This window comes from Erinaceus europaeus, chromosome 13 (assembly GCF_950295315.1).
Source record: "Erinaceus europaeus chromosome 13, mEriEur2.1, whole genome shotgun sequence".
NCBI lineage: Eukaryota > Metazoa > Chordata > Mammalia > Eulipotyphla > Erinaceidae > Erinaceus > Erinaceus europaeus.
Genome location: NC_080174.1, coordinates 30492003 through 30504261, shown reverse-complemented (window position 1 = coordinate 30504261; position 12259 = coordinate 30492003). Strand labels below are relative to the sequence as shown.

General features: G+C 45.9%; 1 long non-coding RNA gene across 2 annotated transcripts; it reads left to right on the top strand.

The window, feature by feature from the left end:
• Positions 1 to 1255: 1255 nt before the first annotated feature.
• Positions 1256 to 7900, top strand: LOC132542711 (uncharacterized). 2 transcript variants are annotated; one of them, XR_009553683.1, is made up of 5 exons: positions 1256 to 1755; positions 2891 to 2973; positions 3094 to 3291; positions 6728 to 6780; positions 7342 to 7900. It is a non-coding gene; the product is annotated as an uncharacterized LOC132542711 (long non-coding RNA). The 2 variants fall into 2 exon arrangements; XR_009553684.1 differs by lacking the exon at positions 6728 to 6780.
• The last annotated feature ends 4359 nt before the right edge of the window (positions 7901 to 12259 follow it).

Below are 12259 nucleotides of genomic sequence, written 5' to 3'. Positions count from 1 at the left end.
CCCGGAGGGCTGCTCAGGTTCTCATGTTTGCACCAAGTCCTGTGCTTACCCGGAGAGCCAGCAGCAGGGTCCTTCTTTCCACCTCCAGCGGAGCTCAGTGCCCTGGGGTCTGGACTCCTTATTCTCCTGCCACCACCTTCACCGCTGCCGCCTCCTCAGAGAGGCACCAAGTCTTCCATGTCCTGATGCCCTGGTCCCCCCCACCCACCCCAGGAGATGCCTACACAGTTCCCCCAACACAGTGTTTCCAGAGCCCCTGAAATCCAGGATATAGCCAGGGCCCCACTGCTTCAGCATCCATGTGGTCTTGGGATCCCTATTCAGGGACAGTGTCTCTGGGTCTCTGGAAGGGAAAAGGTCTTTCTCTCACTGTTGCTGTCTGTGCACCAACCTGAGTTCAGGTGGAGGGAGGGTTGTGTCCTGGGCTGCTGGGGAGGGTGGAGGCCAGTCCCCGCAGGATCACACAGCCATGCTCCCAAGCCTGGCTGCCTGGCAGAGGTGGGAGGGCTCATGGGAGCCTGGCCTTCAATGACCATTCCCTATTTATTGATTTACTAACTTATTTATTCATAACTGTTTTTTTAGATAAATGCGGCCCATACTAAACAAGTCAATGCTTACAAAGAGCTCTACTGGGAGCAGGAGGAGATAGCACTCCTTGAGATTGAGTGCAAGAACATCAAGGTCAGTAGTGGCGCCTCCCAGCCTCCAAGTCTGCATTTAGGGGTCATGGTTGGGACCAGATGAGGCACCTTAAGCCCCCAGGATGACCCCTTCTGCTTGGCTTGAAACACTCCTGACAGTTGCCCTGGCTTGACAGGCTTGGAAGGTGATGCGATTTCAGGGGTCAGCCCCTTTCAGGGTCTTTAAATGTAGAATGGACATCACAGATTCAAATGTCTGAATGGAGAGTTTGTTTGTTTGTTTTTAATTTTTTATTATATCTCATTGATATATTATTGGATAGAGACAGAGAGAAATTGAGGTGGGAGAGGAAGATAGAAAGAAGGAAGAGACAGAGAGAACACCTCCAGCCCTGCTTCACCACTTGTGAAGTTTTCCCCTTTCAGGTGGGGACCAGGGGCTTGAATGTGGGTCCTTGAGCACTGTGATGTAGGCACTTAACTAGCTGCACCCCTGCCTGGGTGCAGACATTTACTCTGAGTTTAATCCTGTAGTTAGGAAAGTGCACTTTAAACATTAACAAGATAATTAGTTACTTATATGAGAGACTGCCAGGCAGCATGTGCTATGCTGGGTATTAAACCTAGAACTCCAGGAACACAAGGACTGCACTCTACATACCAGGCCACCTTCCCAGCCACTGAATATTTCTATTTGACTTTTCTTCCAGATACTCATGGACCACCTGGAGTACCTGGTGTCCCTGCATGAGAGCTCCTTGAGAAAGAGAGTTATGTGGAGGAAGACACAGCCCATACTTGTCTGCACTCCAACCATGATTAAAAGAGCCATTCAGAAAATGAATGAGGCTCATGCCACCCTGCAAGCAAAGGTATTATCAGCCCCTGAGCAGGCCGAGTTGTGTGTCCTTTGAGCCTAGGAATTTTGTCACCCTGCAAACCCTCCTCCACTTGAAGCCAAAAGCACTGACTGGGTATTTCATCTCTCTCCCTCTGGGCACCACTGACTCCTCACTGCTGGGACCTCTACGGAAGAAACGTGTCCTCCACAAGCCCAGGAACTTAGAAACCTAGAAACAACACCTCTAAGAAATACTGAGTTACAGAGAAAGTAAGAGCTTGATATCCATCCGTGTCTATTAAGTGTAATGCCTGTCTCTGTCACCATGTCTCCACAAGGTGTGTGAGAAGGGTACTGTGTGGGTATCTCTCCACCTGTATAAGTGCTCCTGGCTCAGCTTGTTGTCGCTGAGAATCTTCAGAGCAGAGCGGGTTGGCTTAAGACGCAGAAGAATGCCTGAGCCTTTTCACATCATGTTTGTCTGTGAAGTGTTGAAGCCAGTGGCCAGGAGAATGAATACTTGTTTCCTGCAACACTGACTCACAAAAGAGCCTCTCATTCTTTGAAGATTGCTGAGGATAAACACATATTCTTTTACTTTCTTTTTTGTCAATATAAGAAAGTAGGGAGGATGCAGGCATGACACACATGTTACAGTGCACAAGGACCCAGGTTTGAGCCCCTGGTTTTTCCTGTAGAGGGGAACCTTCATGAGCGGTGAAGTAGGGCTGCAGGTTTGTCTCTGTCTCTCTCCCTAACTCCCCTTACCTTCTCATTTTCTCACTGTCTCTATCCAATAAATAAAGATGATTTATTAAAACTTTAAAAAATAAGGAAGTAGGATGGTGATGGTGTGGATAGATGAGAAATGTGGTCAATTCACATCAATATTAAACTGACAGGCATCACAAATTAAAGAGATCACTGCTTGAGACCATGCTCAGCAGCCAGTAGAGCAGTACCCTGTCTAGATGAAGGGAGAAAGGGGGATTGTGTTTTCCCAGCATCTCTTGAGACAGAAAGGGTACAAGCCGCCTGGACACAGAGACTCAGGCCCCATTCACACACCTGACGGCCGGGCCCTGTAGACTGTTAACAGTGCTGTCTAGGTGAATGGTATAGAAGGCTGAAGGGGAAGGTTGAGGGGTACAGGTAGATAGCATAACGGTTCTGCAAAGAGACTCTCAAGCCTGAGGCTCCCAAGTCACAGGTTCAGTTCACTGCACCACCATAAACCAGAGCTGATCAGGGCTCTGGAAAAAAAAAAAAGAAAAAGTGGGGGTGGGTTGGGGTTGAGGTGCTATATGAGCAGAACTTACCTCCGGCTGTGGATAGCAAACATTTCCCCTGGCTGCTTCCCTGTGTGTGTGAGTGTGAGTCTGACCTGAGTCTCCTGGGTGTGCAGGCAGGCTCTGCTGGAGTAAAACATGGGATCGAGGTCTGTGCTTCTCCCATTGGGACAAAGAAACACTGGTTACCTGGATGGAGGTTTGTCCTTCTCTCCTTCTGGGCTGGGTGGGGGTGGGGGACACCCCCACCCAGCATGTGCCCATGGTGCCCTCACACACTATGTGGAACCTTCTCACCTTGCTGCTTCCTGTCTCCCAGATCTGCCTGAAGATGCCTGAGGTGTTTATAGCTGCCTTCCAGGCAAATGGGATCAATGGTTTCAGCATCTTAACAATGACAGATGCAGAACTCATAAGAAATCTCCAAATAGTCCACCCATTCCATCTACTAAAACTAAAGCTGGCAATCCAGGTTATCACCAGACAACAGCCCTCTGCTCCTCCATGAAGGAGGAAGGTAAGTCCTGGGGCCTGAGTAGCACACAGGCCTCGGCAGGGCAGCAGAAGCCATGGTGGGGTCGAGTGACCCATAGCTGGTGTAGGGCAGACAGGCCTCCAGATGCCCCTGTGGGTGGTTTGACTGATGCACAGGACAGGCTGTCACTGTCCCCTCTGCAAATGTGGTGGCTGCTTGGCTGCAGAAATTCAAAACCTACAGATTGGCAGCAAACACATTTCCTTTCGTTTTATGGCTGGCTTTACAGCAACTTACAGGAGATACAGGGTTCGGAAAAATTACGAAGGCCCATCTCTCCCCACAATTGAGGAAACTCTTTTTCAACCTCCCCTAGAGATAAGTACCCTGGTGTCTTCTGTTTCTATGGTAGAAAAAGCAACATCTGCCATAAAACTATGAAAAAAAGAGCATGGAACTGTAGATGTAAGAAGATCTAAGTCGTGTGAGTCCTCAGCACCAACACTCCATCAGAGGCGAGACAGTGCAGCCAGGAGCAGGGCTCCCTGCCGAGCATGAGTCCAGGTTCTGGCCTGGCTCCCCTCATCTGGGTGCAGCAGGCGTGTGTGGTGTCATTTCCTCTCTCCCTCTGTCTGACTCTCTCTTTTTCTATTTTTTATTATCTTTATTTATTTATTGAGAGGCTGTTAGAAATTTTAGAGAGGGGGAGTTGGGTGGTAGCACAGCGGGTTAAGTGCACTTGGCACAAAGCACAAGGACCTGTGTAAGGATCCTGGTTTGAGCCCCCAGCTCCTCACCTGCAGGGGAGTCACTTCACATGCGGTGAAGCAGGTCTGCAGGTGTCTATCTTTCTCTCTCCCTATCTATCTCCCCTCCCCTCTTAGTTTCTCTCTGTCCTATCAAATAAAAATTGAAAGAAAAAAATGAAAAAAAATATTGAGGACAGGGTGGTTGCACATCTGGTTAAGTGCATGTAATACAATCCACTAGGACCCAAGTTCAAGCCCCCACTCTGGTTGAGGACACACATTTTTGTGTGCAAGGAGCCAGGTTCAAGCCCCTGTCCCCATCTGCAGGGGGGAAGCTTCTCTAGTGCTGAAGCAGGGCTGCAGGTATCTCTCTGTCTCTGTCTCTGACTCTGTCTCACTCTATTTCCCTCCCTCTTAATTTCTCTCTGTTCTGTCAAAGTAAAAAGTTTTAAAATTTTTATTTATTATTGTATAGAAACCAAGAGAAATTGAGAGGAGTAGGGGAGCTAGAGAGGGAGAGAGACAGAGAGACACCTGCAGCCCTGCTTCACCACTTGTGAAGCTTTCCCCCTGTAAATGGGGAGCTGAGGCTTGAACCTGAGCCCTTTAATGTTTGCATTTACCCAGGTGCACTACCACCTGGCTTCTAAAATAAAGTATTTTAAACAGATAGTTGACATGTTTAAAAGGTAGCGTGTGGGAGATCGTAGTAGCTTCGCATGAGACAGGACAGTGCTGTCATGGGTTCAGCCTTAGAGAAAGTTGAGGATAGGGATTGAAAATGTTCTTGGGAGTTGGGTGGTAGGACAGTGGGTTAAGCACACATGGCACGAAGCACAAGGACCAGTGTAAGGATCCCGGTTCAAGCCCCTGGCTCCCCACCTGCAGAGGAGTCGCTTCACATGCAGTGAAGCAGGTCTGCAGGTGTCCATCTTTCTCTCTGACTTCCCCTTCTCTCTCCATTTTCTCTGTCCTATCCAACAACAACAACAACAACAACAACAACAAAACAAGGGCAACAAAAGGGGAATGAATAAGTATTAAAAAGGTGATCTCTTCTACATGTGCAATGATTAGGAATTGCTCTGAAACATCTGACCACTGGGGGGGGGGCAGGGAAGGAGGCGGGGAGCTGTGTCTTGAACTCACCCAACCCCAAGGAGCCCTCTGGCTCCTCAGCCTTCTCTGCTTCTCCTCTCCTCAATCTCCCTCTTTTTTTAAAAAAAAAATTTGTATATATATTTATTTTCCCTTCAAGTATTTTTTATTGTTGTAGTTATTATTGTTGTTGTTCTTGATGACCTTGTTAGATAAAACAGAGAGAAATTGAGAGAGGATGGGAAGACGGAGGAGAGAAACAAAGATACCTACAGACCTGCTTCACCGCTTGTGAAGTGACTCCCCTGCAAGTGGGGAGCTGGGGCTCGAACTAGGATCTTTATGCCGGTCCTTTTGCTTCACTCCATGTGCACTTAACCTGCTGCACTACCGCCTGACTCCCCTCACTCTCCCTCTTGAGCCCTGACTTCTGAAGCAAGTGTCTCTCACGGCCTTTTGTCCTACATTTACCTCTGACCACCCCTGGTTTTCCCAGAAATGGCTGTGACTCCCACCCTCATTTCTCAGTTGCTTTGGTTTTCTGCCTGCTGGTATAGCTGCATTCCCCATAAAGAGAGGCCACATCCAGCCTGGGGAGGTGGCTCAGTGGGTAGTGAGAAGACTTGCCAGCCTGAGGTTCTGGGTTCCACTACACACAGTCTGTAGAATGAACACTCTGTCTCTCTCTTTATATTTATGTCTGCATATAGATAGACAGAAAGACAGACAGACAGACAGACAGATAAATAGGTAGATAGATAGATAGATAGATAGATAGATAGATAGATAGATAGATAGATAGATAGATACAGACACTATTAACAAATTTATAAAAAAAAAAGCACTCCTTGGGTGTTTACCTGGGAATGTATTCATTCTTCCACATGCATGACACATGTCTGAGTATGGAGGAAACCTCATTTCCTTTGTGTCTTTTCCTCTGTCTCTGTTTCATTGAATATGAAAATAAAAAAAATAATAATAGTCAAGGTCAAGGTCTGAATCCCAAATGACAGTGAGAAAAAAAGCATTTCATCTATCCCTTTCTTTAAACTTAATCTCTCTGTCTTCAGAGCACCTGCCACCATATAATAACTGAAATGGGTCCTCTTATGGAACCAGCAACCAATATATGCAGGATTTTCTACCATTCCTGGCAGAGAGGGAGAGAGAGACTATAGCCTCCCAGCCTCCTGCAGGTGGGAACCAGGGGCTTGAACTTGGCTTTTTGCACACTGTAATACATGTGCTTAACCAGAAGTGCCACCTCCTAGCCCATTCTCTTCCCTTTTATTTTCTTAAAGTCTTTCCCCATCAGAATATTGGGGACTTGTGTTGTCAGCAGCATTGCTCTATGTTCAAAGTATCATTATTTCATTTATATATAGCATGGCCGTTACTACTGCCTGCTAAGTGTTCCTGAACTTTGTTTTTAATATTAATTAATAAAATTATAAGATAACAGAGGGATAATTCCACACAGATTCCACCACCAGAGTTCGGTGTCCTCATTCCCTCCATTGGAAACTACAGTGGTTCTCCCAAGGTCACAGATACCTAATGACTCTATAACTGTCTATCTCTATTTCTATGTCTAACTCCATCTGTGTATTTTCTTCCCAATTTTTCAGTGGTCTTGCCATCTTGTTCTTTCTGTCACCACTACACCTGTTACTACTTCCAGGTAACTTTCCTTTTTTTTTTTCTCTCTCTTCTGGTGTTTTACAGATTCTCCTCTCTTTCAGTGATTATATATATATATATATATATATATATATATATATATATATATATATATATATATAAAGATTCCTGGTGACAAACGCTTTGGGTTTTGGTGGACTGGGAGTACAGAGCCCTCTAGCTTACTTTCCCTATCACTCTCTGGGAATATGGGCCAAAATTCTTTTGGGGGTGCAGAAGGTGGGAGTTCTGGATTCTGTAATTGTCAAAATGCTCCCTATTCAACTTGCCTTCCCTGAGGACAGACTCCCCTTTAATATGTAGAACATATGACCATATGACCATGTGGGGAAAGTGTTGGAGCAATGCAGAAACTCCTAGAAATGGCAGAAGGTACTCCCCACAGGTGGCAAGATCCAGGAAAAGTCCTAGACAGTGACCTTAGGAACACAAAGTACATACTGCAGAGTATTGAATCTCTCTGCTGTCACCATTCTGCAGAAAATGACCCATGTTCTTTTTTCCTTCCTGGTATTCATCTCCGCTGCCTGATTCTGAACAGTGAAGAACAAGATTCAGTTTTTCCCCCGGGACTAGCAAAGGACCTGGAACCCCAGCCCCTCTACCTGCCCACCCATTACTTTTGGGCCGAATGCAGTGTTACCTCTACGGAGGATTATTACCCAAAAGTATCTGCAAGAAAAGCACACAAGGAAATCCTCCAAGGTTTTCAACTATTTTTTCCCTAGGTATTTCCTAGGGATCATTGAATTAAAGGTTTAAAGTTTATAGATTTGCCCCTAAGCCTCAGATGTGGCTGGAGCTGGAGGCTTGAGTGCCTGAGACACCACAGATCCGGGACAAAGAGCAGCTGGGAGGTGGTGAGTAACAGCCTTCAAGTCTGCAGTTACAAATGGCCTTCAGTGAAACTGCATTGCCAAAAATGGTTGAGAAGCTGGTTGGGAAGAGCCAAAAAGTTGAAGAGGCTGAGCCTGAAGAATCCATGCTGGCTTTCTTTGCCCGCTATAGCCTTTAGACTCGATCTCTGCTTTCCTTGGGCATATGGGGAGTTTTGTCAGTATAATAAACTGGGCCATGTAGTGGGACTCATGTTTTCCACATTTTTAGCAGGAGTTTTTTTTTGAGGTTTCAGGTTCACTGGTTATCTTTGCAGTAGCCTTGTCTACACAGTGAAAATAGGAAACTGATAAGAGAAAGCAACCCACCTACCCAACCAAAAAATATATATATAGAGGGAGAAGAGAAAGGGCCAAGTGATCCAGTTCTAGGCTTTGGGATTCTAATTTCAAGATGAAAATGATTCAGGAGGAAGATTACCTGTGTAAAAGTAAAGATTCGTAGCCATTAAAAAAAAAGATGCAGAGATGATTGCTGTAAAAAAAAAATGTAGCACCACACTTAACTTGAAAGACAGACATCTGCTGTGTAGCCTAGGATATTTTAACTCTCCCAGATATATTAAAATTTTCTCAGTACAGTATTTTGAAAAAAAGATAAGTGATCTTGCCTCTCACCATTCTTCTGTACAGACTTGGAAACCCCCTCCCCTTCCTGTGGTGAAACTTAAGACACCTGTGATATTAGTGAGCTGGCGGGTTTTCACCTGTGCTCCTGGCTTTGGGTTCCTTGGCTGGTGATTTACTCTCAGACTAAGGTACCTCCCTTCATACTCAGATTCTCACCAGTGATGCTGTGAGTGGAACATGAGAACACAGTCAGCTGTATTCTCTCTGTCTCTCCCTCCCTCCCTTCCTCCCAGGAAGATAGCACAGCACAGCACAGCAGTTGTAAATAGGACTTGCATGCAAGAGGTCTGAATTCAGTTCCCTGAACCACCAATATTCAGAGCTAAGTTGGACTCTGGTCAAAAAAAAAAAATAGGAGAAGTGCAGACCATCTACAGATTGGGAACAAGCTGTCTCAAAGTATATATTTGGTGAGGGACAGGTATCCAGCTATATAGGACAGTCTCACAGCAAGTAATATAATGGCATAACTCAGTTTCATTATTGTCCTTGGATTCTGGCTGCAACCCGTAAAGGATTGACTCTGGAGCACTGGGGACGGATTTAAAGAGTTCAAGGCTTTATTAGGATGACACGGGGCTCAAAAGCAAATGTTGAGGTGCTGCAAATTAAGCGGCTCCATTTCAGGTCAAACAAGAGGCTTCTTCACGAACATCACTGTGAGTGTGAGGGGAGGAGTCCAGCTAGGAAAACAGGTGAAATTCAAAGCCAGAAACTAAGTCAGCCAAGATCACCACGTCACAAGACCAGGATCAGTCCGGAGCCACGGCAGATGGAGAGGTTATGTTGAAGGTGCTCCCATCAAGAGAGCAGCTGCTGCAAGTCAGTGCTACCTATATGTCCCCATGCCGGAGTGCTCTGCCTCAGGCTGACATCATTTGCATGCTAACTGTCCCAAACTGCTGTTGGGGGTCACAATAAGACAGGTATCCAAACCATTTAGGATAGTCTCACAGCGAGTAATATAATGGCAGAACTCAATTTAATCATTGCCCATGGAATTCAACAGAAACTTTTCCAAAAGTAGACAGAGTTCAGTCAGCCCCTGAAAGACGTTCAGCTCCATCAGCCCACAGACTGCACCAGATGGGACCCACAAAGGGCTGTGTGTGACAGACAGACAGCGACAGGTATTGAGGACTTGGAGAGACTGGCACCTGCAAGTCGCTTCACAGGCGGTAAAGCAGGTCAGCAAGTGTCTATCTTTCTATCCCCTTTCTGTCTTCCCCTCCTCCATTTCTCTGTCCTAGCCAACAATGAGGACACCAATAACAACAATAACCACAACAAGAAAACAAGGGTAAAACAAGGGAATACATTTTTAAAAAGAAAAGAGGAAAGAAAGAAACAGAAAAAGGAAGAAAGAGATGGGGAGCAAAACTATACAGCTATTGGACAATGTCTATTGGAATGTCAGCTGTTAAGGATGTGTTAGGAATCTGACAAGTGAAGTAATGAATTAAAGCTGTTTTTTTTTTTTTAAGTCTTAGCTCAACTAGCTGAGCAAGCTAATACAGTCACTGAACATGGTAACGAACTAACTGGTAATGGTAGCAAAGAAGTTATAGGATATACTTTTCTCATATTAATAAATGGAGCTCAGGGAAGTGAGAGCACCACTGAGGAAAATGGCACTTTTGTGACAGGAAGCAGGCATCCTGCAAACACAGACAGGCCTTTAGGAGTTTAGCCAGTAGCCCGAGTTCCCTGAGCCTTGGTTCCTGCAGTGCTAAGTTCTCCTGAGTTTTGTCTTCATAGGTCACACCAAGGCGCAGGTCATTTCCTTTCCCACTGCACTTTGTGCCTCTGTCTCCTGTTGCCCCCATCTCCAGAGAAGACCTAACCACCTGGTCTAGCACATGCTAAGCAGGGAGGCGGCCAGCAGCCTGCACTGCTTCCTCTCCTCATGTTACTAAGAATGCTAAAGACAAGTTGTACAGAAAGAATATAACATGAGGAGAGATGCTTATCCATTTTTATTTAATGCAAAAGAAACAGAGCAGAATCTCCGGTGATTATTTATTGGCTAGAGGCAGCCAGAAATTCAGAGGGATGGGGGTGATAGAGGGGGAGAGAAGCAGACAGACACCTGCAGCCCACTTGCAAAGCTTTCCTCCTGTACTTGGGGACAGGGGGCTAGAGCCCGGGTTCTTGCACACTGTGATGTGTGCACTCAACCAGGTGCACCACCACTTGGCCCCCAACATGTTTAATTTTTTGACACGATTAGTTTCTAATAAAACAGCATGTTCCCCTCCCCTCCTCAGAGCCCTTTAGAAAGCAGCTGCCAGAAAATAATTAAGTAAATAAGTAAATAAATAAAGAGAAAAGCACCAGACCAAGACAAATGAGAATTCAGAACCCATGTGGAAGAGGAAACAGAATCCCTCCAGTCTATCAAACTCCTGCCACTGCCCCCAAGCCGTTCTCTACTTTTGTCAAGCCTTCTGACAGTCAGATGATAAACATCAGATGATAAACTTGAGCTCAGCAGCGGTGCTCTGGACTTGCATTTGGTAGGTCCCCAGTTCCATGCTCCTCAGTTCTAGACTCCAGGTTCATCTCTCAGAGCAGCACAGGCCAGAGCTGAGCAGTGTTTTGATTTCTTTCTGTTTGTTCTCTTATGAAAATAAAATAAGCAAAGCTTTAAAAACAAAAAGCAAAGCTTATATAAAAATTAAACTTTTTTTCCCCTTGAGTGGGTTAGGATTATTTCTACTAAGAGAACAAACTGTTTACCATTAAAAATATAATATAGACAAGGCAGTAACTGCAAAAGCTGGAGAGGCTGTGGGGACAAAGGACCCTTCTGCACTGCCAATGGGAATGTCAATGGGACCAACCTCTGTGGAGAGCAGTCTGGAGACTCTCAGAAGCTAGTAGAAGTGGACCTGCCCTGTGACCCTGTAATTCCTCTCATAGGGATAGATGCTAAGGAACCCAAGACACCCATCCAAAAAGATCTGTGCATATCTATGTTCATAGCAGCACAGTTTGTAACAGCCAAAACCTAGAAGCAATCCAGGTGTCCAACAACAGATGAGTGGCTGAGCAAACTATAGTATATATACACAATGGAACACTACTCAGCTATTAAAAGTGATGAATTCACCTTCACTTCAACTTGAATGGAGCTACCACATACCCATGGCAGCTCCCCAAGCAGCCAGCACATTTTGCACTCTTAAAAACTGTTTCACTTAAGGGCCAGGAGATGGACATCCTGGGAGAGAACACACATCGCCATGTGAGGGCCCTGGCTTGAGTCCCCCACCACTACTTGGGAGCATCAGGTAAAGAGGGAATTCATGAGCAGTGGAACCATGCTGCAGTGTCTCTCCCATTTCTCTCTCTCTCCCTCTCTCTCTCTCTCTCTCTCTCTCTCTCTCTCTCTCCCCTTCATCTGTCTCAAGGTCTCAAGGAAAACACAGCTGAGCCTACCACATAGTCACAAACTCGAGGGTCCGTGACAGGGGTGGCACTGCCCCCCCCCCACTGTGACAGTCAGTACCTTTGTCATATACAACATAGTCGTCCTCAGTGGGGACGGCTATGTCTGACTCCAGGCCCGAGAAGTCACCTGGTGGAAACAGAGGTGACAAAGTTGGTCAGGCAAAGCCAAGGGACAGACAAGGTGACAGGGGTCAAACCCAAGACAGATCTGGGGCCACCAGGTGGAAGGGGAGTGCAGAGGGCATGGGACCCTAAGATCTGATCTGGAGGGACAGGGCACATGAATGCCAGGTGAGGTGAGCACACACATAATTAAGGGTGCTGTGATAGGCATTCTTCTGACAACAGACTTGTAAAACCACATTTCCCCAATAATCTGTTTTTTTTTAAATTTTTTAAATGTCAGTCTTTTTTATTTATTCCCTTTTGTTGCCCTTGTTGTTTTATTGTCCCAGTTGTTGGAAAGGACAGAGAGAAATG